Below are 26,672 nucleotides of genomic sequence, written 5' to 3'. Positions count from 1 at the left end.
TTTTTTTTAGAATTTTGGTTTTAAATAAAATTTTATGTTAAAATTTTTTAATATAAAATAATTAATTGAATAGGTTAAGTGACTTTGTAAGTAAAATATCCATAGTTAAGTGACTTTTGAAGTAAAAATCAATGTTGGGTGACTTTCTGAGATAAGAATCCTAAGTTGAGTGACTTTTAAAGTAAGAAATAAAGTTGAGTGACTTTCTGAAACAAAAATCGTAAATTGAGTGACCATTTAAATTATTAACTCTGATCTAGATTGAAAATGATATTGAAATGAGAACACAAGACTTTAACCATCTTACCAAAAGGGATAAGATGTATCTATATTATAAGAAAACTAGCACTATGATCTGTTAAATGTGAAATGATATAAAAACGATTAAATATTAGTCACATATGAAATGATGCGAGATCTGTTAAGTGTGAAATGATATAAAACGATTAAATATTCATCACATATGAAATGATATGAGCACTTACCTTTAGGAGTATATAATAGAAACTGGTATAGTTTCATAAGGATGTAATACCAGTACTTGACATAAGAAAAGAAATGTGTGTTATCTTTAATAGCGTAAACATTTAGATGAGATGAAGATACATTTTAACATGATATTATTAGCAGATAGAGGCCCTAAACTTTAAGGGGCTTGTCCTTTGAAGAATTCCTGCAGATTGACTATTTATAGAGCAGCCTTAGTTGTATCGCTGAAAAATCATCAGTATGGTCCAAGAAGGGAATTGATTCACTGCAGACAGATATGAGTAATTGTGAAGAAAGGGTATTGTTGATAGGAGGAATACAGGCAGGTATGAGTAAGTGTGGAGAAGTCATGTTGTTGATGGAGGAAGACTGAATGTGCGTGAGATTCATGGAAGATGGAGTGCTGCTGATTGAGGGAATGTATGTGTCACTTAAGTGAATGAAATTTGAGTGTTTTGTGACTATGGTTTGTCATCATCAAAAAGGAGAAAATTGTTGTTTCATGTTTTGATGATGACTACATGATGCTCAAAGGACCAGGTCCGCTACATGTCTCGATGAAGGACAGCTTTCGCACTCTGCACAATTTTATCCTGTAGCATAAATATTGTACAAGTGCACAATGTACCAAATTGGACACCTGGTCCAATCAAATTTCGAACAAGATTTCTATACTCATATAAATACAAGAGGAAGCAACATTGCTTCATAGTTTTTGCAAGATTGATATTTTTGAGTGTGGCGGCAAAAACCCTAAAGCTCAAGATCTGAATTTTATATTGCTCTTAGTTTTATTATTCTTGAGTCATGTCCTTAAATCAATTTACTCCGGTGTTGTGAGTAAAGTTTTTCTCTTTTCTTTGAGTTTTTCTTAGGTAGAATTACTAAAGTATTGTTGGATAGAGTTATCCAACTTTGAGGGAGTTTTGACAGAGCTGACTGAAGGGTTGTGATAGAGTTATTACAATCAGTAGGGACTTAGAGTCAAGTCCAATTTGAGTCTACAATCAAGCATCATTTTGATTATAGTGGAGTTGAGAAAATCTGTGAGGAAAAATCATGATTTTCCATCTTTGAGCAAGGAGGTTTCCACGTAAAAATTCATTTGTGCCCATTTACTTTTAGTACAATCTGTGTGTTTCTATTTTACTGTCATATATTACTTCGTAGGGACCTGGTACCTTAGCGGTGGTGGACCCCTATGTTTCAACAATTGGTATTAGAGTGGGGTTTACTCTAAAAGGTTAACACCTAGAGTGGATTCTTGGTCATGACTGCCCCATCAAATTCGAAGGAGGGACAATCAACCACTAAACCACCTCGATTCAATAGTCGATACTATGGTTGGTGGAAACAAGAATGCATGAATTTATCATAGCTGAAGATAATGAGCTTTGGGATGTGATTCTTGATGAACCTTATGTTCTAGTGAAGAAAGTAAAGGAAAGGGACATAGCCAAGCTAGTTGCTAAAACGTGAAGAGAGTATAATGAAGAAGATCATAAGAATATTGAAAAGAATTTCAAAGCTAAGTATTTACTAGTGTGTAGGATAGGACCAAATGAGTACAACCGTATCTCTTCTTGTGAAAGTAACAAGGAGATCTGGGACTGTCTAAGGACTGCTCATGAGGGAACAAGTCAAGTAAAAGAATTGAAGATGGATATGCTAACCACTCAATATGAAACCTTCTCTATGAAGGAGAGTGAAACCATTCAAGAGATGTAGACCAGATTCACCTCATCACTAATGAATTGCACTATCTTGGTGAGCTGATTCCACTTTATAAACAAGTGAGGAAGATTTGGGAGTTCTCCCTAAGTTTTGAGAGAGTAAGGTTGATGTAATTACCGAGGCTAGAGATTTGAAAAACTCTCACCATGGATGAATTAATTGAAAACTTAAAATCTCACAAAATAAAGAAACAACAAGACCAGGAGAAGAATGATCCAAAAAGGGAAAAGTCATTGGCCTTAAAAGACTCAAAATCTGAGTCTAGTGAGGAGGATACAAATGTTTCCTACCTAGCTAGAAAGATTGTTAGGGCCATGAAAAGAAATGACAAATTTCAAAAGAAAGGAGTAGCTGCAGGCAAGCAGGTGCGGTGGAGGTTTGCCACAAATATGGGAAACCGGGTCATTTTATCAAGGATTATCCCTTGCACAAAATGCATTATCTAGAGTATCTGAATTCAGAGGAAGACAAAGCAAAAAAGAAGGACCAGGTCTCTGACAAGTCAAGAAGGAAAGTTGCAACTAACTATATGATGAAACAAACTCTAGCTATTTGGGGAGACTCTTCAAGTGAGTATGATGAATAAGAAAAACTGAAGATGCATCTATGTTGGTCGTGGAAGATAGTGAAACTTTGTATGACTCTCTCTTTGCTTTCATGGCTAGGTCAGGTGGTAAAGAGGAGGATGAGGTAACTCTTTTTAACATTAAGCAGAACTTAAATGATTACTCTACTAAGAAGTTAAAGAAACTTGCTAATGTCCTGATTGACTCTGTATGTGAACTTACCACTAAGAAACATCCACTTGAAGATAAGGTAGAAACTCTAGAACATGAAAAATTAGCTTTAACCTTTCAGTTATCTGAGATAGGAGAACATTTCCTAAAATTGAAATTTAAAAACAAGGAAATACTGGAAAAATTGAGGAAGTTAGATAAATCTGACTGTAAAGGGAAAAAATGAGGCTACTAAATTGCAAATTGAACTTGAGGAGAAGTTGAGAAATTCTCAAAAGTTTCTTATGACTGCCTTTGAAAAAAAATTATAAGTTAGAAAAGGACCCAGTTTGCATAAGAGAAGATCTTAACAAATACTTGAAATAGAACACCTCCTCTTAGATTGTAGAAAACTTAATAAATCAGGGTATGGGTAATGGAAAAAGTCTTGGATGTCAATACAACACTCCTACTTTTAAGCATCATAACAATTTCTTGGTTGTTAACAACTCTTTATGCACCAATTATGGAAGGAATTATCATAAAAAGAGGATTTTCAAGAATAGCTTAGAGCCAAAATAAATTTAGCTAAGCATGTTCTGCAGATGCAACCTCTTTTCAAGGGACCTAGTCCTTTGACAAAATTAAAAAAGACTAAACTGCCTAGCTGGACTAAGAAAGTAGTGATCACTCCTCTATCTTCTTTTTGGAAATTTAGACTCAAGTGGGTTCCCTGTATATAGGTGGGAGTAAGGGGAAATAGTCAAATATGGTTCATGGATAGGGGATGCTCTACATATATGACTGGAAGAACTGACTATTTTCTCTCACTCAAGGCACTTTAAGATGGAGGTATCTCTTTTGACAGACGAAAGGTTACATTCATTATGTTGAGATGATAGGGAAGTCCTTAAATCATTCTATTGAGGATGTTTACTATGTGAAAAGATTGATGTACAACCTACTAAGTGTGTCCCAAATATGTGATAAAGGGAATGAAGTGAAGTTCTTATCTAATGGGTGCACTGTAACAAACTTGAAGTCTAGGAAGGTTATTCTAAAAAAAGATACAAACATGTATGTGGCTGATTTATACTCAATTGTTGGATATGAATTGACCTATTTAAGTGCTCAAAGCGACAATGCTAATCTATGGCACAGAAGGTTGGAAAATGTAAGCTCCTTTCTACTTAACAAATTTATCTCAAAGGACATGGTCCGTTTTGTTCTAAAGCTATAATTTTTAGATACCAAGGTTTGTGATGCTTATGTTAAAGGAAAACAAACCAGATCATCTTTCAAGCGGAAAAAACACACAACAAGACCCCTTAAATTATTGCACATGAACCTATGTGGACCTATCAAAGTCCAAAGTAAGGTAGGGAAGAGATATGTTTTTGTTAGTATGGATGACTACTCCGGATTTACTTGGACCATGTTTCTAAGAACCAAGGATGAAACCTATGAAGTACTTGTGATCTTTGCCAAACGAATCCAAGAAAAACTGAACAACAAAATAGCAGGGTTCAGATGAGAGACATTAAGGAGAACCTGATAAAAACACTCAAGGACCTTGTACTAGTAAACCTCAATCAAGAAGATCAAATTAGAAGCATAAGTCATCTCACCCCTTTGAAAATTTGATTTCCCCATTAGAATCTAGTATGCAAACAAGGTCACAAATATGGAACTTTATGGCATTATCAACTTTTTTTTTATCCCAACTTAAGCTTAAAAATTTGAAGGAATACCTTAAAGATGCTAATTGGATTAATGTTATGCAATAAGAACTTTAGCTATTTGAAAGGAGAAAAGTCTGGTACCTAGTCCCCATACCTACTGACAGAACTATCATTGGGATAAAATGAGTGTACAAAAACAAGAAAAATGAACATGACATTATCAATCGAAATAAAGCAAGGCTTGTTATACAAGGATATAATCAAGAAAAAAATTACTATGATGAGACCTTTGATCCCGTTGCAAGGATGGAAGCAATTAGGATCCTTATTGCTTTTGCAGCCTATATAGATTTCAAGCTTATTCAAATGGATTTCAAGAGTGCTTTTCTAAATGGAAATTTTAAGAAAGAAGTATATGTTAAGCAACCTCCAGATTTTGATGATATTTGCCTCCTACATTATGTGCTTAAGTTGGATAAAGCTCTACAAAGGTTGAAGCAGACACCTAGAGCTTGGTATGCGAGACTGTCATAGTTTCTTCTAAAAAATGGAATTAATATAGGGAAAATTGACAACACCCTATTTCTTAAGACTAGAGGAAACAACTTATTGATAGTGCAAATTTCTGTTGATGATAGAATTTTTGGAGCAACCTCTGAATCCTCATGTGAAGAGTTTGCCAAATTAATGAAAACTGAATTTAAAATGATTATGATAGATGAGTTGAGCTTCTTTCTAGGGCTACAAATTAAACAAACATCCCAGGGCACAATGATTTCTCAAGAAAAATACATCAAGAAGCTGCTGAAGAAATACAACATAGGGGATATCAAGCCTATTGATACTCTTATTGGACTAGCTCAAATATGTATATTGGTGAACCTGGTCCCTCAGTTAATGAGACCATGTATAGAGAGATTATTAGATCTTTGCTATATCTTACTACTAGCAGGCCTGATATTGTGTTTAGTATGGATATGTGTTCTAGATTTTAGGCATGTCCAAAGGAGTTTCATTTGAAAGTTACCTAGAGAAATCTTAAATATTTGAAAGGGACAGAGGATCTGGTCCTGTTCTATCCACCTAGAGATAATTTTGATCTAATTGGGTATGCCGATGCTGACTACATTGTATATTTGGTAGATATAAAAAGTACCTCTGGATTGGCTTATTTTCTTGGTCCATCTCTTATTTCTTGGGGATCTTAGAAGCAAAATTCAGTTGCTCTATCTACTGCTGAAGTTGAATATGTAGCAACAACTTCTTGTTGTGCTTAATTTCTATGGATAAAACAGCAGCTGAAGGTTTTTGGGATTGTCTTAGACACTATTCCACTAATGTGTGATAATACAAGTGCTCTAAATATGGCAAAAAACCCTGTACAACATAAGAGGACAAAGCACATTGATGTGAGGCATCATTTCTTGAGAGATAATATTAAAAAGGGGAGCTATTTTTATAAAGTTTTGTAAGATAGAGGACCAAGTGCCTGACATCTTCACAAAGGCTCTTAACAATGAGTAATTTGTGAAGAACATGATAAAGCTGGGTTTGATTAAGATGAATTAACCTACCTAAGTGGATCAAATTCCTCTTTTGGCTGTGATTAGAAGGCAAGTATCCTTGTTTCAGTTTGTGCAATTTGGTCTATCTATGTACCATACATTTTACAGGTATACACATATGGTGAGCAACTTCTGAAGGAGAGCAGATGATATAGACATCAACTAAAAGTTCCTTCAAGCAAGGGAGGGACCTGGTCCCATTCCACAGTTAGTATCATGCATGTGTGTCTTAAAAATTACATAAATTGACTATCTGAAAAGCCCCATCCTTTCCTGCTTGTCTGAAAGATATTAAATTACCTAAAAGGTGAAAAGGTACACCTATTGAGACCGGACATGTCCGATGTCCGTTAAGTCTAAATGTTGTACATTTTTACTTCTTTAAATATCCAAAATCAAATCCCTTACTTTTCTCACTTCTCCCTAAATTAACTCTAAAAATCCTTAACAAAAAATTCTCTCATTTTCTTAGGAATCTCTTTTCTTATATTCAATTTGTTCTTAATCTTCAAATGGCTGACAAAATTTCTCCTTCTAGCCCATAAAAAATTTTAGAAACCCCCCAATCTCCTCCATTCTCCACTAAAAACCCTCTCTTTGTCTCTTCTTCATTACCTGTGCCCATGGTAGAGTCCACCATGGAAATAATTTCTGATATCGTGGAACCAAACCCAAAACAATCCTTGGTTGTTGACAGTAGTAAAGCTTTTGGTTTACCAATAGAAACTGAATTCCATACAACTGATAATCCCTTAGAAACCCTAAAAGTAGACATACCACCTGAGAATCTAGAAGAATCGAGTTCTCCTACACCCTCAGAATCCAACCCAATCTTTGCTCAACTGTTTGAGAAAGACCTCCTAGTAGAAAAGTTAAATCTCTCTTGTAGTATTTTGGCAGGGGAAGATTGAGTGGTTAAGAACTTGATCTTACTGGCTAATGATCCAAGAGAAATTATAGTTGGAATAGAAGAGAATGTAGATAGTGATATTCCACTCCCCTTATTTGACAAAACCCCTAAATTTACTGCGACACTTTTTTGCAACCTCCTATGGAGGATAAAGAGGTTGATAATTGTGATATGCCCTTAATATGGGCTATGCAAAAATAAAAAGATAGCATAGGAAAGGAAAAACCTAATGTGTAATACCCCGAGAGTACACCCTAGGCATCACACGGTGCTTACAGCCCCGAAGGACTACAAGCTAACCCATGACTGGTACCTGCTATGGGCACTGAATAAAATTGATAACAAAAGATTTATTTTGCAAAATTTAACTGAAATTACCATAATATTTTAAGTCATAATTCTGATAATCTCTAAAAAATAACACTGCTAATAACAACTGAAAACTGACTAACTATCTGTACTTTTCTAAAAGCCTCTAACTAAATAAAGGAGAAGTTGATGGGACAAGCACCCAACTAACTCCGACTGTCTACAAAAACTGAGAAACTTAAATAAACATAACTGGTCCTTAGAATATAAGGACTCACCACTGCTGCTACTACTGGTGCGCTGGGATAACTAGGTACGATCGGAAACTTGAGCATCTAATCCTATGATTTGAAACATCATAGAACAAGAAATGGGTATGTGATAAGTACTTTGAATGTACTGGTATGCTAAATGAGGTAAGGCTGAGATGCATGGGTTTATGTATGTAAATGATAACCAACTGAATGAATAGCATGAGACAACTGAATATGAAATAGTGACTAGCTGAATGATATGAAGTAACTTAGTAAACATGCATGGAGTAGAGACTGTCTGGTTAGCATGAGAATACTGAATATAAATGCGTGAAAGCTGAAAAATCTTAGAATGCATGACCAATCATATAATATGTTTCTGATATAGTTTGTAACTGAAATACTAAAATCTTATAACTGAATAAGTAATAAAATGTATGCTATGGTCAAGCAAAACTGAACTGAGTTTTGAACTGAATACTGAAACTAAAACTATGGGAGGTATCATCTAATCGACATGCCCTAGTCTAAGCTAATCGTGGTCCAACCTGTGACCCCAGTTGGAAGGGTGCTAATACCGTGCCACGGGTACTAAAAATGGCTATAGAGTCAGCTCTAATCTTGCGGATGACCCCTGAGATCAGTCCTAGCTAGAGGGTGATCCCTGAGAGTGTCATTCCTAAACTAGTGGGTGACATCTCATAACCTATGCTGGATACATAGTTCTAGAACTTAGGCTTTACTTCTAAGGACCCAGTCCTAACTGATAGATGAGCCCCCATCCCTAGTATTTCTTGGTGCTGAATCCTACTCCCAACTAAACTGACACTAATTATGGGACTGAGATAATCTTAACTGAAGAGGGAACTGACTCGGGTTACTAAACTGATCTAAGTTTAACTGATATGGTAACGAATTGAACTGATAATGCTCATACGTGTGCGAAATTATTCTAAAACTACTGAAACTAAGTAAATAGCTAAATTTCAGGTATTCATAAGCCCCTGGACTCGATAACAATAACAATAGGGTCACATGAAGGCTTTGAAACCATGGAAGGAAATCATTGTTCAGAATTATTCACTTAAGCATTTCATCAAATACATGGGGACCAAGACTTTAACATGAGGATATTTCTAGACATGATGAGATAACACGATCACATGATAAAATCATAAACTGAAGATTTATTCCAAATTCTCATAAACATGATATGGAAATCATAATATTTAAAACATACTATAATGCATTCCACTTGAAAACAAGTTCCAAAATCTTAACTTGAAAACATGTAATTAGTAGTCATTATTCAAAACCCAATTATTTAGGTATTTTGTCAAACACTTGCAATTCATGATTTAAACTAAGCATGGAAATAGGTTTAAAACTTGTAGTAATAATACAATTTCACTTCTAAGATCACCAATTAGGGTTTAAATTCAACAAATAACACCATTCAAACATGTAAGGTTTAATATCACCAACAATTTCATGGAAACATGATAAAGATTCAAAATTCATGTAAGTTCATGGACATAATTCATAAAATATGTAATAAAGGCTACTTTCAATGAAAATAGACTGTAAACATCATGTATAATCAAAATTCATAAAAGATTTATGGAGATAAATCATTATAAACATGTAATTTTATGATTTAAAACATAAAAGATGGATTCTTGGATTCCATGGGTGAAAAGGGCCCATGGATGAACATCTAACATACCTTAGAGCTTTAATCTTGAAAGAGAAATGACTTTCTTGAACGTTCTTTGATTGAAAAGTATAATTTCTTGGTTTTCTTGAAGAAGGGCTTGAATCTTGTTCTTGGGAGATGATCTTGAAAGAAAACTCTAATCTTCTAGTTCTTGAGAGTCGAGAGGATTATGAGTGATGAGAAACTGATATTTATCACTTAATAGGGTTTAATGCATCATTTAAGTCATGGGAAGTGAGGGAAAAGACCAAAATATCCCTTCAAAACTATTTAAAAGTGAGGTTGATTAAGTCTGGCCATGGGTGACGACTTGGGCTGATAGGTCGTCACTTAGTTGATGGCCTATCAACTTAGGTCATCAATTGGAGGCTTAAACTAATGGCTCACTAATTTGGGTTGACGACTTGGCTAATAAGTTGTCACTTAGTTGACGGCTTATCAGCTTAGGTTGTCACTTTGTTGATAGACTGATATGCTGAAGTTAAATGAGTATAACCTTTTGCTCCAATATCGGATTAAGGTAAACTAAATGCATTGGAAAGAAGACTCAAAGATCTTTTTTTTTATACATAGAAGCTCACGTAACTCATTATATACAAGGAGTAATGGTCGTTTAAAGTTTACCCAAGATGAAACGTTCACTAAAACTTAATCAATAGAAGCGTTTTTAACCCGTCTTTGAGTTAGGAGATTTTTATGATGTCAACTGATATAATAGGACATTTTCCACACTATAGAATTGATCATCACACATATATAGACATAGAATCATTGGGTTCAAGTTTGTATGTATAGGAACAACGATCTAAATTCTAGCCCAAAAATGTGGGGTGTTACAATATCTCCCCCTTGAGAACATTCATCCTCGAATGAGACTGACTTGGCTTATATACTATGGAAAGAGTGAGATAATATTCAAAATATTTACAGACTGAATCATGACTGAACATCTGGTGTGCGAAATTGAGGTTTGAGGAATAAAGGTTTAATGACACGAATTCATCAAAGATGTTTGAATTGAGGACATGCATGGCATGAATCTGAATTTCACTGATCATTAAGTATGTAGTATGAGTAATAGAACTGAACATACTGTAAAGCATGAGTACATGAGTCATGAGCTGCATGAATTGAATTTGGAGTTTATAAATTTATGAAACATGATCTGTACTAGTAAGCAAACTGGAACTCCTTATACTTGGAATTGGAAGCATACATGATTCTTTATGATGTGCATAAACATGAACTATGATTATGGAACTGGCATGTAAGGCATGAGTAAATATCATGATAACTAAAGTGCAAAGACTAAAATAAAAATGGGTCGGTCATCTTTCTCCCTAATGTTGTTCTACAACACACTGGCATTACTACTAGAATCTGAGAGCCTAACTTGGTTACTTGATCTACCATCTCCCCCTATGCTTAAAGCCATCATTCTAAGTATGTAACCACTTAATCAACATCTCTGAACTGAACTGAAACCACTTTACTTTAGCGTCCGAGATATAACAATACTCATAAGCACTAAACTCACCCTAAAAGACTGCACCTGAAAGTGTAAAACCCTACTGCTAATACTTCCTTCTGAGATAGAACTCTTAACTTTCTATAGCCCCAAATACATCATGTAACAATTTAAGAACTGACTAACTTAGAATTTTCAACTCCTCTTTCTATTAGCTCAACCTTCAAATATTCAAACATAAATTCTAACATATAAAATAGATATCCGCAAATCTTTAATAACCATACTTCTTTCATCATATCCTACAAATATCACATCTCTAAACTTATATTTTCCCCACTCCATAAGAATTACAACTACACCAACATTAACAATACATATAATTTTGAATTACCAAACTTAAATTCTTGTATACACTATTTCAAGCCTGCTGATTCACCTTTCATACAACTAACCCCATGAAAAATAATCTACTCAAATTCAGATAACACTATCCCAACTCCACTACTGTTGCTAAACTCCTAGTTTCATGCTTCTAACTCTAAATCATATGCTATCCTAGAATACTGAGAAGGGATTTGAGGGCATATCTTACTTTGAGTTTAGTGCATAATTTTTATGAATATGAATGAAATATTTCAAACTTTGGATCTGAAAAACACTTGATAGAAAACTCTCGAGCCTACGTGCATTCCCATAACTATCTGCGAGGAATGTCTGAGAAAGCTCTATTTGTAGGAATTTAAGCTTCATTGCTTCTGTTATGTTAAAAGTAAGGTAGAGTTGACATGAGTGGAGCATGATGAGAATATACATAAGTTTCTTAGAGATCCTTTCTATAGCACGATCTGAGACATGAAAGAAGGGACACTTTTCCTAATATATCTTGTAGCCTCTTGTCCATAAGTGTGATACGCTTCACACCCATGCACAAAGCTCTACTTGATGTGGCTTTCAAATTCCCTAGGACACTTTAAAAGCTTAGGCTCTAATAACAAGTTTGTAATGCCCCGGGAGTATACCCTTGGTGTCACATGGTGATTACAACCCCAAAGGATCATAAACTAACCCATGACTGGTACCTATTATGGGCACTGAATAAAACTAATAACAAAAGATTTATTGTGTGGAATTTAACTGAAATTGCCATAAGGTTTTAAGTCATAATTCTGATAATCTCTACAAAATAACACTAATAATAACAACTAAAAACTGACTAACTGTCTGTACTAGTCTGAAAGCCTCTAACTAAATAATTGAGGAGTTGATGGAACAAGCCCTCAATTAACTCTGATTGTCTACTAAAACTGAGAAACTAAAACAAACATAACTGGTCCTCAGAACATGAGGACTCACCACTGCTGCTGCTATTGGTGTGTTGGGATTACTAGGTACAATCGGGAACCTAAGCGTTCGATCCTATGATATAAAACATCATAGCACAAGAAATGGGTATGCGATCAGTACTTTGAATGTACTGGTATGCTAAATGAGGTAAGGCTGAGATGCATAGGTTTATATGCATAAATGATAACCAACTGAATGAATAGCATAGGATAACTGAACATGAAATAATAACTACCTGAATGATATGAAGTAACTTTGTAAGAATGCATGGAGCAGAGACTGTTTGGTTAAGATGAGAATACTGAATATAAATGCGTGAAAGCTGAAAAATCTTAGAATGCATGACCAAGCATATAATATGTTTTAGATATAGTTTGTAACTAAAATACTAAAATATGATAACTGAATAACTGATAAACAATATGCTAGAGTCAAGCAAAATTGAATAGAGTTATGACCTGAATACTGAAACTAAAATTGTGGGAGGTGTAATCTAACCAACATGCCCCAGTTTGAGCTGATCGGGGTCCAACCTATGACCCCAGTTGTAAGGGTGTTAATATCATTCCACGAGTACTAACAATAGCTGTGAAGTCAGTCCTAATCTAATGGGTGACCCCTGAGATCAGTCCTAACTAGCGAGTGATCCCTGAGAGTGTCATTCCTAAACTAGCGGGTGACATATCATAACCTACATTGGCTACGTAGTTCTAGAACTTAGGGATTACTTCTAAGGACCCAGTCCTAACTGATGGGTGAACCCCCATCCATAGGCTAGCTTGGTGCTAAATCCTCCCAACTGAACTGACATTGATTACGGGACTGAACTAAGTTTAACTAAAGAGGGAATTGACTCAGGTTACTGAACTGATCTAAGTTTGACTGATATGATAACGAACTGAACTAATAATGCTTATACATGTATGAAACTATTCTAAAACTACTAAAACTAAGTAAACAGCTAAATTTCAAGTATTCATAACCCCCAGGACTCGATAATAATTACAACAGGGTCACATGAAGGCTTTGAAACCATGGAAGGAAATTATTGTTCTTAATTATTCACTTAAGCATTTCATCAAATACATGGGGACCAAGACTTTAACATGAGGATATTTCTAAACATGATGAGATAGCACAATCACATGACAAAATCATAAACCTAGGATTTATTTTGAATTCTCACGAACATGATATGGAAATCATAATATTTAAAATATACTATAATGCATTCCGCTTGAAAACAAGTTCCAAAATCTTAACTTGTAAACATGTAATAAGTAGTCATTGTTCAAAACCCAATTATTTAGGCATTTCATCAAACGCTTGAAACTCATGGATTAAACTAAGTCTGAGAATAGTTTTAAAATTTGTAGTAATAGCACGATTTCACTTTTAAGATCACCAATTAGGGTTTAAATTCAATAAACAACACCATTCAAATATGTAAGATTTAATATCAGCAACAATTTCATGAAAACATGATAAAGACTCAAAATTCATGTAAGTTCATTGACATAATTCCTAAAATATGTAATAAGGGCTACTTTTAATGAAAATATATTGTAAACATCATGTATAATCAAAATTCATAAAAGCATCATGGAGATAAATCATTATAAACATGTAATTTCATGATTTAAAATATAAAAGATGGATTCTTGGACTCCATGGGTGAAAAGGGCCCATGGATGAATATCTAACATACGTTAGAGCTTTAATCGAATTGACTTTTCTTGAATGTTCTTGGATTGGAAATTATAATTTCTTGATTTTCTTGATTTTCTTGATGAAAGGCCTGAATCTTGTTCTTGGGAGATGATCTTGAGAGAAAATCCTATTTTCCTATTCTTGAGAGTGGAGAGGATTATGAGTGATGATAAACTAATATTTTATCACTTAATAGGGTTTAATGCATGATTTAAGTCATGGGAGGTGAGGGAAAAGACGAAAATACTCCTCTAAAACTGTTTAAGGGTGAGGTTGATCAAGTCTGGTCATGGGTGATGACTTGGGCTGATAGATCATCACTTGGTTGATGGCCTATTAACTTAGGTCATCACTTGGAGGCTGAAACTGATGTCTCACTGATTTGGGTTGATGACTTGGCTGATGCATAGGAACAACGATCTAAATTCTAGCCCAAAAATATGGGGTGTTACATGATGATAAATTTGAAAAAATAGATAAGATCTATACCACTAGAAGTTTATAAAAGAAGTTGATGGGTTATGCTAGGAAGGAAAATAAGTCAACCACAAGTAAATGAAGAAGATTGAGAAAAAGGACTGTAGTTGATAAAGAAAATGTGGAAGTAGTTGATATGGGCAAGGAAGATGAATAATTTGATATTGATATTTCCACGACAACAGAAGAGAAAGGAAAGAAATTTCAAGAGGGAAGGAGGACAAGGTTCTCTCAAACAAAATCAAAGAGTGCAAATCCTAAGAAATATATTATTATAAAGAGAAAAGTGACCGAGGGACCCAATTCCATGAAAAGAAATATTGCAAAAGAAAATTCTGAAAGTGGATCCAAAAGAATAAAAGTGGAAAAAGACAAAAAAGCTCTGTAGAAGGAAGAAAGGAACGAAAGGTCGAAGACTCAAAAAGTCTTATTTGGAAGAGTGTCTGATTTTAGGATACTACTGGTAGTACATTTTAGACACCAAGGCCAGTTACATCTATTTAAGAGACCAATCCTCTTAGTGTTTGAAAAAGAAGTCAGAGTTTTCTATTACACCATAAAGTTTGCTGAAGATGGTTTGAGTTTGTTTGTCTTGGTTCAAGAAAAAGAGGTGAATTTAGAAAAAGAAACTCTAGGAATGATCTTGGATGTTACTGTGATTGGGGTGAGGTTTGTAGAGAAGTAACAACTCTCAGTGAAGTTCATAAAAGACACTTATAAAGTAGGTGGAACTTCTATTGCAGGGGTTTGAAAGAAGTTCTTGAAAAGAGAGTTCTAGTTGGTACATGAATTTGTGAATAAGGTAGTTCTACCTAGGGTAGAAAAGAGAACAGTGGCTTCAACTATTGGTCTCTGTATGATAGAGTGCTTGAGAAATTTTGAACTCACTAGTTTGCTAGCCTTGATGATAGAACACATGTAAAAAGTTGTACATGTCAAAGAAGGAAAATATGGAATTCCCTATGGTTATTTTATGAAGAAAGTGTTCAATCATTTTAGAGTGGTTCGTGAGAAGGAAACACCTGGGACTACTAAACAAATATTCACTCTTAACTCTTTAGTGGAAAATAAGTGTTTTGAGGGCAAACTTGGGATCATATCCCAAGTGTCTGAATTGATAGCTGCCTAGAAGAAGTTGAGTTTGGAGGTAGATAAAGTAAGAATGAAATTGGCTACTAGGGAAGATGAGATTACACATCACAAAGTGAGGAATCAACAGATATCCTCAGAGGGATCTGGTGCTGCAGAAGCACTAAAGTTAAAATTGTTGAATTAATGGCACATGTCTCTACACAATCAGGGAAGTTCAAAGAATTAAATGCTGAAGTGAAGGACCTCACCAAGTAGTTGTTGAATTCACATGCTGTTGAAAGTGCTAGAATGGAGATGCTTCTCAAATACCTCACTCCCAAACCTCCATCCTTCTAAGCCCCTCACATTTGTTTGTTTAGTATCCTCTTTGTTAGTTTTCCTTCATTGTCCTAATGGCTTTTTAATTTAGAATTTTAGGGTTTTTATGCACCGTGGTTATTATATAAATGGAATCTTTTTATGTTTATCATCTATCACTTTTGTTTAAAGTTGTTCATTTATGTTAAAGTTGCCCAGTGGCCATGAGTTAACTTAATTATGCTAATTATTATCTTGGTTTACTGTCTTTAATTTTTTAAGATGCCAAAAAGGAGAATAATAATTCACTACAGGCAAGTATGAGTAAGTGTGGATGAGGGGTATTGTTGATAGGGGGCGTACATCAAGTATGAGTAAGTGTGGAGAACTGATGTTGTTGATAGGGGAAAGACTAAATATATGTGAGATTCATGGAAGATGGGGTGCTATTGATAGGGGGTATATATGTATCACTATAAGTGAATAAAATTTGAGTGCTTTGTGGATATGGTTTGTCATCATCAAAAGGGGAGAAATTATTGTTTCATGTTTTTATAATAACTACACGATGCTCAAAGGATCAGGTATGCCACATATCTTGGTGAAAGACAATTGTCGCACTCTGTATGGTTTTGTCCTACAATACAAATATTGTGAAGGTGTACAGTATAACAAATTGGACACATGGCTAATCAAATTTTGAACAAGATTTCTACACTCATATAAATACAAGAGAAAGCAATATTTCTTCATAGTTTTTGCAAGATTGATATCTTTGAGTGTGGAAGAAAAAACCCTAAAAGCTCAAGATCTAAAATTTATATTCCCCTTACCTTTATTGTCCTTGAGTCATGTCCTAAAACTGATTTATTCTAGTGTTGTTAGTAAATATTTTCTATTAGTTTTGATCTTTTCTTAGGTAGAGTTTTCTTAGTGTTGTCTAGAGTTAGCCAACTTTGAAGGAGTTTTGACAGAGTTGTCTGGTGAAGAGTTGTGATAGAGTTATTATAATCAATAGGAACCTAGAGTTAAGTCCAATTTGAGTTTGTAATCAAGCATCATTTTGATTATTGTGGAGTTGAAAAAACCCGCTAAGGAAAGACTGTCGTTTTCCTCCCTTGAGCAAAGAGATTTCTCCATAAAAATTATTTGTGTCTATGTACTTTTAGTACAGTCTTTATGTTTCTATTTTACTGTCATATATTACTTCCTAGGGACTTGGCCCCTTAGCTGTTGTGTACCCTTGCGTTCCAACGGGAATGATCCCTCAAAATTTTTTTGAGCTAGAGTAAACATCGAACTGGTTTTGTCTTAGCCTTGCATTATGGTCCAAGTTGCCTTTTTCCCATGATTTTTGCCCATACAACGACTTCATCATATAACACAAATAAAACTTGAACTAGTTATTCAGTCCAAAGTTTTCACTACTGGAAATTATCCCTATGGCAACAAACTTTTTAGCGTCGGTTAACAAAACGTTGCAATAGGTGGTCTACTGTGATGGTTTTAAGCGTTGCTAAATATAATTGTTCTATTAGCTATAATATAACACTATAACCGTCGCATTTGATAATTAAGCATTGCAATAGATAAATAATAAGCTATAGCAACGCTTATTCTATTCCCTTTATTTTCATAAAAAATTTCATAAGTCCGCAAAAAAATAATTTCATAAGCCATTTTCATAATCAATGGCTTCTCTCTTAGCTTAAACCTATAACACAGTACCAAATTTGTGTCTCTTCCCTACAATCTCTACAACAACAATCAATGGTTTCTCTCTTAGCTTAAGCCTACAACACAATACTGAATTTTCTTCTATTAGCTATAGTCGCTACAACAAAAATCAATCGATTAGGGAATCGTCTTCTCTTCGCTACAATGACAATCAATCAATTAGGGGAATCGGCTTCTCTTCGCTATAATTACTATGATTTGGTAGTGAGCTCTGTGGGATTTACTGGTGCTGCTTTGAAAATCAATTTATTGGTGCGAGAAATATTTGAACCAACATATCTGGGAATAGGTTATTTTGGTAAGCTTTGGACCAACTGTATAATTGCATTTTGGTGATTTGAAGATAAACCATATCTGATTTAAACTTTAATTTCATACCAAATTTGCACTTTGATTCGCGATTAGGGCTAATTTTGCACTTCAATTTCTCTTAGTATTGGAAACTGCAATCAAATTTCATATCTCAATTTGTTTTAGAAAGTCAGAAGGAATTCGCACTTCACTTTCTCTCTAATTTGCACTTCAATTGCTTCAATTTAGGGATTTTAAGGTTAGTGTATTCTTCTACGAATTTAACCTAATTTTTGGGGATTTTGTTTTTTTTCTCCTTAGAGAAAATTTGATTGTTGGGTTCATTTGATTGCGTGAACATTTTTATTTCTTCTTGTAATTCTGTTGATTACTATCATTATGTTGGAAATCACCAATGTGCAAAAAGTTGTATGTGTGGATGCTAGCGAAGAATGTAATGGCACCAACAGCAACATTACCAATAAAGTTGATATTTGTAATTTACTATTTCTGAACTGGACATGTAAAAGAACAAGTAACAATGAAGGTCCTAGGGTTGTTATAATAAGACATGGTTCTGTTGTATGCTCAATTGGTAGTATAGCACCTAGTAGATATTTCAAGAATGTTAAGACGAGGTATAGTATAGGACGATGCAATGCATATTTTGTTGATGTCGTCTGTTTTGAACTAGCTAACTAGTTTCATTGATTTGTTTCTTACTAAAAGGAACTTTTTTTTTCTTTACAATTTGCTATCTTTTATGAAATCAATCACTAGTCAAAGTTCCATTTGCTGCAATGAGAATTGATATGATGATTCTAAAGGCCATCATGATAATTTATTTTTTGGTCATTTATGATTGAATATCCTGATATATGTGTTATACTTTTTTATGAGAAATATACGTTTCCTTTTAAGAGTTTTCTATCCAATGACTTTCCAGATATGCTATCTCACTATGATGCAGCTCCTAAATTGTATCCTTATTTTTCATTGGTGTTGAAGATATTGCTTTGTCAGAGTATGCTTATTTAACTGGTCAAATTCAGCCTTGATACTGGGAGATTGAATATAGAAACCTACCATTATTTGATATAGTGGAGAAACACTATGGGATTCGTATTGAATATATGTTCCCTATTGTTGTTGAAGTTCAAGTGTCAGTGAGGAACAACGGCCTCTTCTCTTACAATGAAGATGGCCACCTAGAATGTTACCGCATAAGAAAAGTTATGCCCTTGAAGAGTGCCCTCTAATGATTTATGATCATGGATCATGAGGAAACATAAAGATTAATCCCCTGATACTTCGATCTAAAATTTCTATTGTTCAGGTAGACCCTTCATTCGAGAGGTTGGATGGTGGAGCTGGTAGTTTGGTGAAGTGGAATCCGGTTGCTAATATGGATGGAAAGGATATTAGAGTTTCTTACGATCTATGAATGTTACAGTGAAATCATTGCATGCACAAGGTTACGTTCTATTGGATACGAACCTTGCACGTGGGCTGTACTACCTGGCCAACACGAGTGAGAAAGAAGGTGGTGATAGGAGGATTTGAAGGCCAAGGAATGTTTCTTATATAAGGGCAACATCAAGGATGAAATCAAGAATGGTAATGTAAATACCATTGTCAATGCAAATGGTAGCACTGCTATTTCTGATATTTTTGACACCAGGTACATTGTAAACTTGACTAGGTCGGGAATTGAGAATCTATTAAAGTTGGAGAATCAAAGTGAACCTTGGCTCATTGTTCTTTATGCACCTTGGTGCCACTTTTTTTAGGTAATTTATCTTATCATCAATAATTTTTTATTTGTCCACCGAGGCTGATCCTAGATTTGAGTTTGATTAGCTCAATCCTTAAGGTTCTAAGCACTGAGCATAGTGTACTTTTGGCATTACGATTTTAGAATTTAATATTTGTTGAAAACTGGATGACTTTTTATGTATGCAGCCGTGTTTAGAAACTGTTGCATTCTTCTTTACTCCCAGCCTGATTGTGTTAGGGGATTATCTTAATGGAAGAATCCTATGTTGAATTGGCAAAGAAGTTGGCAAGTTCTGGAGTGAAGGTAGGGAAGTTCAGGGCAGATGGTGACGAGAAAGCTTTTGCACAAAAAGAATTGCAGTTTCCCTACAATACTCTTTTTCTTAGGCATTCTTCAAAGCCTATTAAGTACTGGTTGGGCAAGAGGGACGTAGACTCCTTGCTGTCTTTTGTGAAAGCCCTCAGGTGAAAGACATATGTTGTTTTTACATATCTTGGTGAGAAGCTATTCAGCAGTACAAAAGTTTAGCGCAAGCTGGTCTGGACATAGAAGTTATGAAGAAAAAGGGACTTGTGGTTATATAGAAGTTAGGTAGTAAAATTTACCGTCCTCTTAGTCCTCTCACTTTTTTTTCTTTGTCCTTTTTATATCTATCTTTGGTCAAAACTTGATTTCTAGGGACTCAATTATTTGAATCAATATAAAGGGGCTTATTTTTCTGGATTTCTTTAGACTATTTTTCCTTGATCTGAGGGTTGAAGGTCTATTGGAAATGACCTCTGTACCTTATTTTATTTAGAAGCTAGTCGTTGTAGATGTATAATACTTGCACGAGTCTCTTTTTTGACCTTTTTTGTCTATGTTCATGAAGGTCAATTTTCTTGGTAGGATTCTTGTGAACAGAGACATATATGACATAGCAGCCCTTTTTCCTAATCAACTGAAGTGAGTTCATTACTTTCCAAGTAACAAAACTATACTTGTTGGCAGTTTTTGTCTGTTTCTTTCTCTAAAATTTGTTCTGCGGAAATAAGATGCTTTGCCTTTTGACTCATCCAAGCAACCACTGTAATGGACTAAGAGATATATGTGTGGATCCAATTATTAATCTTTTATTTTTGGCATACTTTATGTGTTTGTTGCATGAATATGTGCAAGCTAACAATTCTTGTCATACAATGCAAATATCTTTGTGAAACTGATCCTTGAACCTTTAAACTAAAACTATTTAGCTTAACGTGAATTGATTAAATTCATAATAAATATTCTTCCGTGCTGGAGCTTTTTATTTGATAAATTGTCCTCTATGTTCATGTATAATCAAGAAAACCTTCCCTGCTGTTATCATGTATAATCAATAAATATATGGTGAATTTTTGGACATATATAGCTGACTATATATAACACTGCTAGCTGGTACAACTTTCAGTTGTTATGGTGTCGTATTTGTCTGTGACATTAGCTTTGTAGTGTAAGTAACTAAATGTGTAGTGCATGAAGTTGGGAGGAATGAAATTGTGATGATCAGTTGCATTTTTATCATGATTTCTAATTGTTTTTTTTGTGTGTTAGTTTTAGTTGTTGATATATTCACTACCTGTCATTTCAGCATGTTATTATCTCACTGTTGTTGCTATTTGTAGCTATTTGTAGCAGCATATCTTTTCTTTTTGCTCGTATTTCCTTGAGACTAGATCATGATTTGTATCAACAATATTTTTATCATCCTGCTGAATATTTTCTGCATTAAGTGATGGGCTTTCCTGGACAGATTCATCTCTGAATTCTGAACCCAATCTACCCACTGCATTTTAAGAAGTCTAATCAACATCTCCCCTATTCTAAACTTGAGAAGAAATTACCATTTCATGTGTTGCTTCCAAATTCTACTGAGATTGCACAACACTAGTAGACTGAACCTAAGCACTGGCTCTTTTATTTCGAGCTGAATTGTGGTCTCTAAAATCAATACCTTGACCGGTATCAACCACATTTTGAGAATGCACAGTGTTCTTTTATGTATATTATTTAGTTGTTATGAAGCTGTATGACAGGCATATCTCTTGAAGTTGAAGCACTGTTATGGTTTAGCCTTTGACTATTATAGAATTGGTATAGCCTTGTAGGATTTTGTCGCAGTCCGTTCAATGTATAGGGGTCATTGAATTCATGGTATTAATCTATCTTTCATGTATTATTGAAATTGTTTTACTTCACCTAGTTCTTTTGAACTTGTTTTGTAGGAAGAATCACCCCGGAGAGTGTGATATTTAGCTTTGGGACACTTTTGCTCGACCTTCTCAATGGAAAGCACATCCCTCCTAGCCATGTATGGTTTTCCTGCTAAGTTTATTTTATTTCTTGGTTAAGTGTTCCCTACAGGATACAACTATATTGTTCACACTTTATCAGTTTATTGTGACAAGAAGACATAACTACAAGTGTCCAGCTTTAGAAAGGAGAGAATGACTTTACGAAATTCTCTCTAACCTTTTCTCTACATGATCCTACCTATCACCAAAAAAAATTATAATTCCTGTTTCTAGCTCAAGCGTACCTACTTCTTGGCTTTTGGGAAAGCCTAAATAGTTTACATTGCCTTTGACACTTGGCCTAACCCATTTAGTACAGACAACAACAGCAATACATTGGAGACTTTTTGGTCTCTCTCAGTATATTCCTACAAGAAAAAATAATTAAATCTCTGTCTAAAAGACTTGCATCTAATTCTTTGTTCTGATTTCCTAGTACGGTCCTCCTCTTCTTCAGTAATCTATCTTGTTGAACTTCGTACTAATGCTTAGAATCTTACTGGAATAATAAGAATCATTGTTCAAGACATGAAGTGGAATCATATTTTTAGTTATTCTGTCTTTGAGAAATGAAAGATGGGGACTTCAAAGAGTTAAACATGAATCTACAAAAAGTTTGGCGAAATTGCTAAAATTGAACATCAAATTTAAATTTCTAATACCAAATATATTATGGTTTATGTTATTATGGTTATTAAAGTACAGGCATTCACGAGTTAACACAATTCTTTCCGGTGCTCCTATTCCTTCTAATACGTATCTACTGATGACAGGCACTGGATCTGATAATAGACCGGAATCTTGATATGCTAACTGATTCTTGCTTGGAAGGTCAAGAAATCATCAGAAAGTCAAAGAATTTTGTTTCAGCTGGATTAGTTGCAGCTTTACGGAAAAACAAATGCTAGAACACAAGAAGAAGAAGAATACAGGCTACATAGAATTTCTTGAAACTTATCGCGACTATAACTTGATACTATGTATAAACTTAACTAATCATTTGAGTACCTAACATACATTTTGCTTTTGGATTTAGATTACTAGTTTAATTTGTTACATATTTTGGATTATGTGATTATTAATGAATGATTTTATTTTATGATATGTGTATAATTGTTTATTGTAATTTATTATGTATGTAAATACTAATTTACAATACGTCGCAATAGATGTTATTGCAGTAGATACTTTTACAAATGTTGCAATAGATGCTATTGCAACGTTTTAATATCATTACAATAGCTTCTATTGCAATGGTTAGTAACCGTTACAATAGATAAAAATAGGCGTCTCAATAAGTCAAAAAATAACCGTTGCCATAGGTCAAGCTATGGTGACAGTTGTAACCGTTGCAATAGATGAAAATAGGCTTCTCAATATGTCAAAAAATAACCGTCGCCATAGGTCAAGCTATGGCAACAGTTGTTTAAAACCGTCTCCATACCTTGACTTATGGCGATGGTTCAGACAACCGTTGCATAAACCGTTGCCATAGACCTATTGCAATGCCCACCTATAGAACGGTTGCTAAACTATTGTGGTAGAGCTATGGCAATGGTTTTTCTGTCTATTGCAATGATTTTGCAACTGTCACTATAGGGGTAATTTCTGTTAGTGTTACCTTCCTAGAATTCATTTGTTCGACAAGTAAACTCTTAGTCTCCCCTCGTTCCAATTTATATGATATTTTTTATTTCTCAAAAGTTAAAATTTAGCTGAATTCATAGAATTCGTCACTATGTGTATGATGCCTTCTAGTCTTTGACATAGATAAATCAACTTGATAATTAAGAATTTAAACTTAACAAACTTTGGTGCAACTTGACATATATACATATAATAATACATTTAATTCTACAAAACTCTATTAATTACTCTTGTAACTTTGAATTATGATGTTATTAGGGAGATTTTAGATTTTGGACACTTTTAAAACCTTTTTTAATTTAAAATGGAGACACCCAAATGGTACTACAAAAAAGTGTCAACCCTAGCATACAAGTTTAAAAACTTGTGCTTTTGTCCCATCCCACTTCAGCCCCTATGTTTTATAAAATGCACTTTAGGTCATGTCCAAAAATATAAATATAAATATTAGATATTGAATTAAAAAATATATAAATCCACAAACTTCTCCATGAAGATGATTTTGTCGTAATTTTTCATCAATTTTTTCGGCATCCATTGAAAACTGACATTACCTTTATTGTTTTAAGTCATTTCTTCCTATTTTTATCCTTACATTTTCATTCATTTTTAGTAAAAAAGCTTGAAAATCAATCCTACTTTTTAAAATTGATTATAGGCTCAGTAGTAGCATTCCAACATTTCTTAGCTTGTTCCACAGCTCTAATCCATTGCATTATTTCAGTGATCATCTAAAAAGCGACCAGGCTAGTTCTGATCAAGTACTATATGAAAATCTAGTAGAAGAAGATGACTACAGTCTACTTTTTAAGTCTATTAAATACTATCATCTAGGTATATCATGTCGATTATAGAATACATAGTTGTTGGTGATGAATTTTTGGGTGAATGGGAGGAGACTCCTAAATATTAGATTTAGAAATCTGTGTCAAAGAAGACAGTGTCCATTTCTTTTTGTTGCAATGGTTTATATGCCGATATGGTTAAAATCATAATGGAGAGCGGAGAATTAAGTTACAATCCAAGCGACGTGTTCATTAGTTATTTGATTAATGGGAGGGGCAAAATCTATCTAACGTTCATAAAGAATGACAGGCACGTGCAATTCTATATGCTTTGCATTGATTTTGATAATTCCAAGCCTATTTTGAGGGTTAAAGTTGTTGAAAGATCCCAAGAACAAGCTTCCACATCAGCCTCACCCCCATCCCCTGCAGCGGATGATAGCTCAATGGGATACGAGTGCATGGGTAATCATACATGAAAAGATTATAAAGAATTTGAAGAAGAAAAGTGTGAAGGAGGTGCCGAGGAGAAGTCTGAACTAAAACAAGCCACTCTTTCTCAGATGGCATCGATCATTATGTTGGACAAATATTCAATAATACAAAAACATTAAAGATTTTTTTGAAGAAGGCCTTAATTAAGAAGTCTTTTAATTATACTACGAACAAGACTTGTAAGATATACCACAAGGTGAGGTGTCTATATCCCACTTATCGGTGAATGATGCATGCAGTTGCGAATGGAGCATCGGGTAGGTTTCAAATCTACAAGTACGTCGGTGAGCATAGTTATGGCATTGAAAATATCATGGTCAACCACAAGAATGTCGTTGTGGATATCATTACCTCACTTTGTTTGAACTTTTACATCGATAACAAAGGTCCAACTCTTAGAGAGATCGAGAGGATAGTCTTTAGAGAGCTACATTGCAAGCCAGACTATTGGAAGTGTTCGATGAAAGGTTTTATTGCAAAGAATATAGTTCATGAAACACTAGAGAACAGATATGCAATGTTGTTTGTTTGTTCATACATTTTTAACGGTCTCAATTGCAGGTCATAAATTTTCTCATGGTTGATAAGGACTCGGGAAACTTTATGTACTACTTTATGGTGTTTGTGACTTTTATTCGTGGATATGCACACATGAGAAAGGTCGTTTCCATTGATGGCACACATTTTTCTGGCAAGTACCAAGGTGTTTTCTTGTATGCTATTGTACAAGATACGAAAAATCATATCCCATAGCATGTTGTGTGGTAGACAAGGATAATAATGTGTCATAGGGCTTCTTATTCAAGAAGCTTATGTTTGTTGTTATCGATGAACCATAGTTGTACTTAATCTCTAATTGACATGTAAGCATTGCCAACAGCCTTTCAAAGCATTATCCTTATACATATCATGTAGTGTGTATGAGGCATCTCAATGAAAATATCCAAAAGAATCACCATTGTAAAGATTATATCAATGTGTACTACCATGCAGCCAAGGCATACACATTGGATGAGTTTAATGACTATTTTAGCTTGCTTAAAGAAAAATGCTACGATGCAACATCTTGCCTTCACCATGTCATTGGATTTGAAAAGTGGGGCAGGGTGCACTTTCTAGGAAATAGATTCAGCGTCATGACCACAAACATTGATAAGTCGCTTAACACAATATTTCTCGATGAATGAAAGTATCTAGTGGCCATCATCTTTAATTCACTTGCTCATAGGTGTAGTGAAATATTTAGAAAGAGGTACACAGAGGTGAGCAATTCAACAAATACATTGGTTCCCAAAGTCGAGAATATCTTGAGGAAAAATATGATCGAGGAATGCACTTTGTATGTGAACAACATAATTAGAAGCACCGACGAATTCACCATGATTGGTCGTGGTCCTTTCGTCAAAGTCAATCTATCAAAAAGGTCATATTCTTGCAAAGAGTATGAGTTGATGAAATTATCATGCGTAATACGATGGAAGCATTATGATCGAAGCATGGGGACGATTATGGTAATAGCATGTATGACTACTCTTTTCTATATATTAGAAAGAATCATACCTCCTTGCATACTTGAAATCTATTTGTGCAGTACCTCTAGAGTCGGAATGGAGTATGGTATAAGAGTATCTAGCAATGCAGGTTCTTCCACCCAATTTCAATCCCAAACTAGGGAGAAGGAGCGCAAAACCTGTTAAGGGCGTGTCAGAGTCTTTTAGTTTCAAAATAAGGAATAAGTGCTCCATGTGCAAAAGGGTGGGTCATAAGAGAACAACATATAGCCTTAACATAGGAAGATAGGATTTGCATTGTATCTTCTTTTTGTTTTGTCAAAGGCACTGGACAAGTTGTAATGCCACTG

General features: G+C 34.6%; 1 pseudogene; it reads left to right on the top strand.

The window, feature by feature from the left end:
* Positions 1–2,369: 2,369 nt before the first annotated feature.
* LOC107852110 lies at positions 2,370–20,040 on the top strand (annotated as a pseudogene).
* Positions 20,041–26,672: the final 6,632 nt, after the last annotated feature.

The sequence above is a fragment of the Capsicum annuum genome, chromosome 1, assembly GCF_002878395.1.
Source record: "Capsicum annuum cultivar UCD-10X-F1 chromosome 1, UCD10Xv1.1, whole genome shotgun sequence".
Classification (NCBI taxonomy): Eukaryota; Viridiplantae; Streptophyta; class Magnoliopsida; order Solanales; family Solanaceae; genus Capsicum; species Capsicum annuum.
This window is presented reverse-complemented; position numbering and strand designations above follow the sequence as displayed.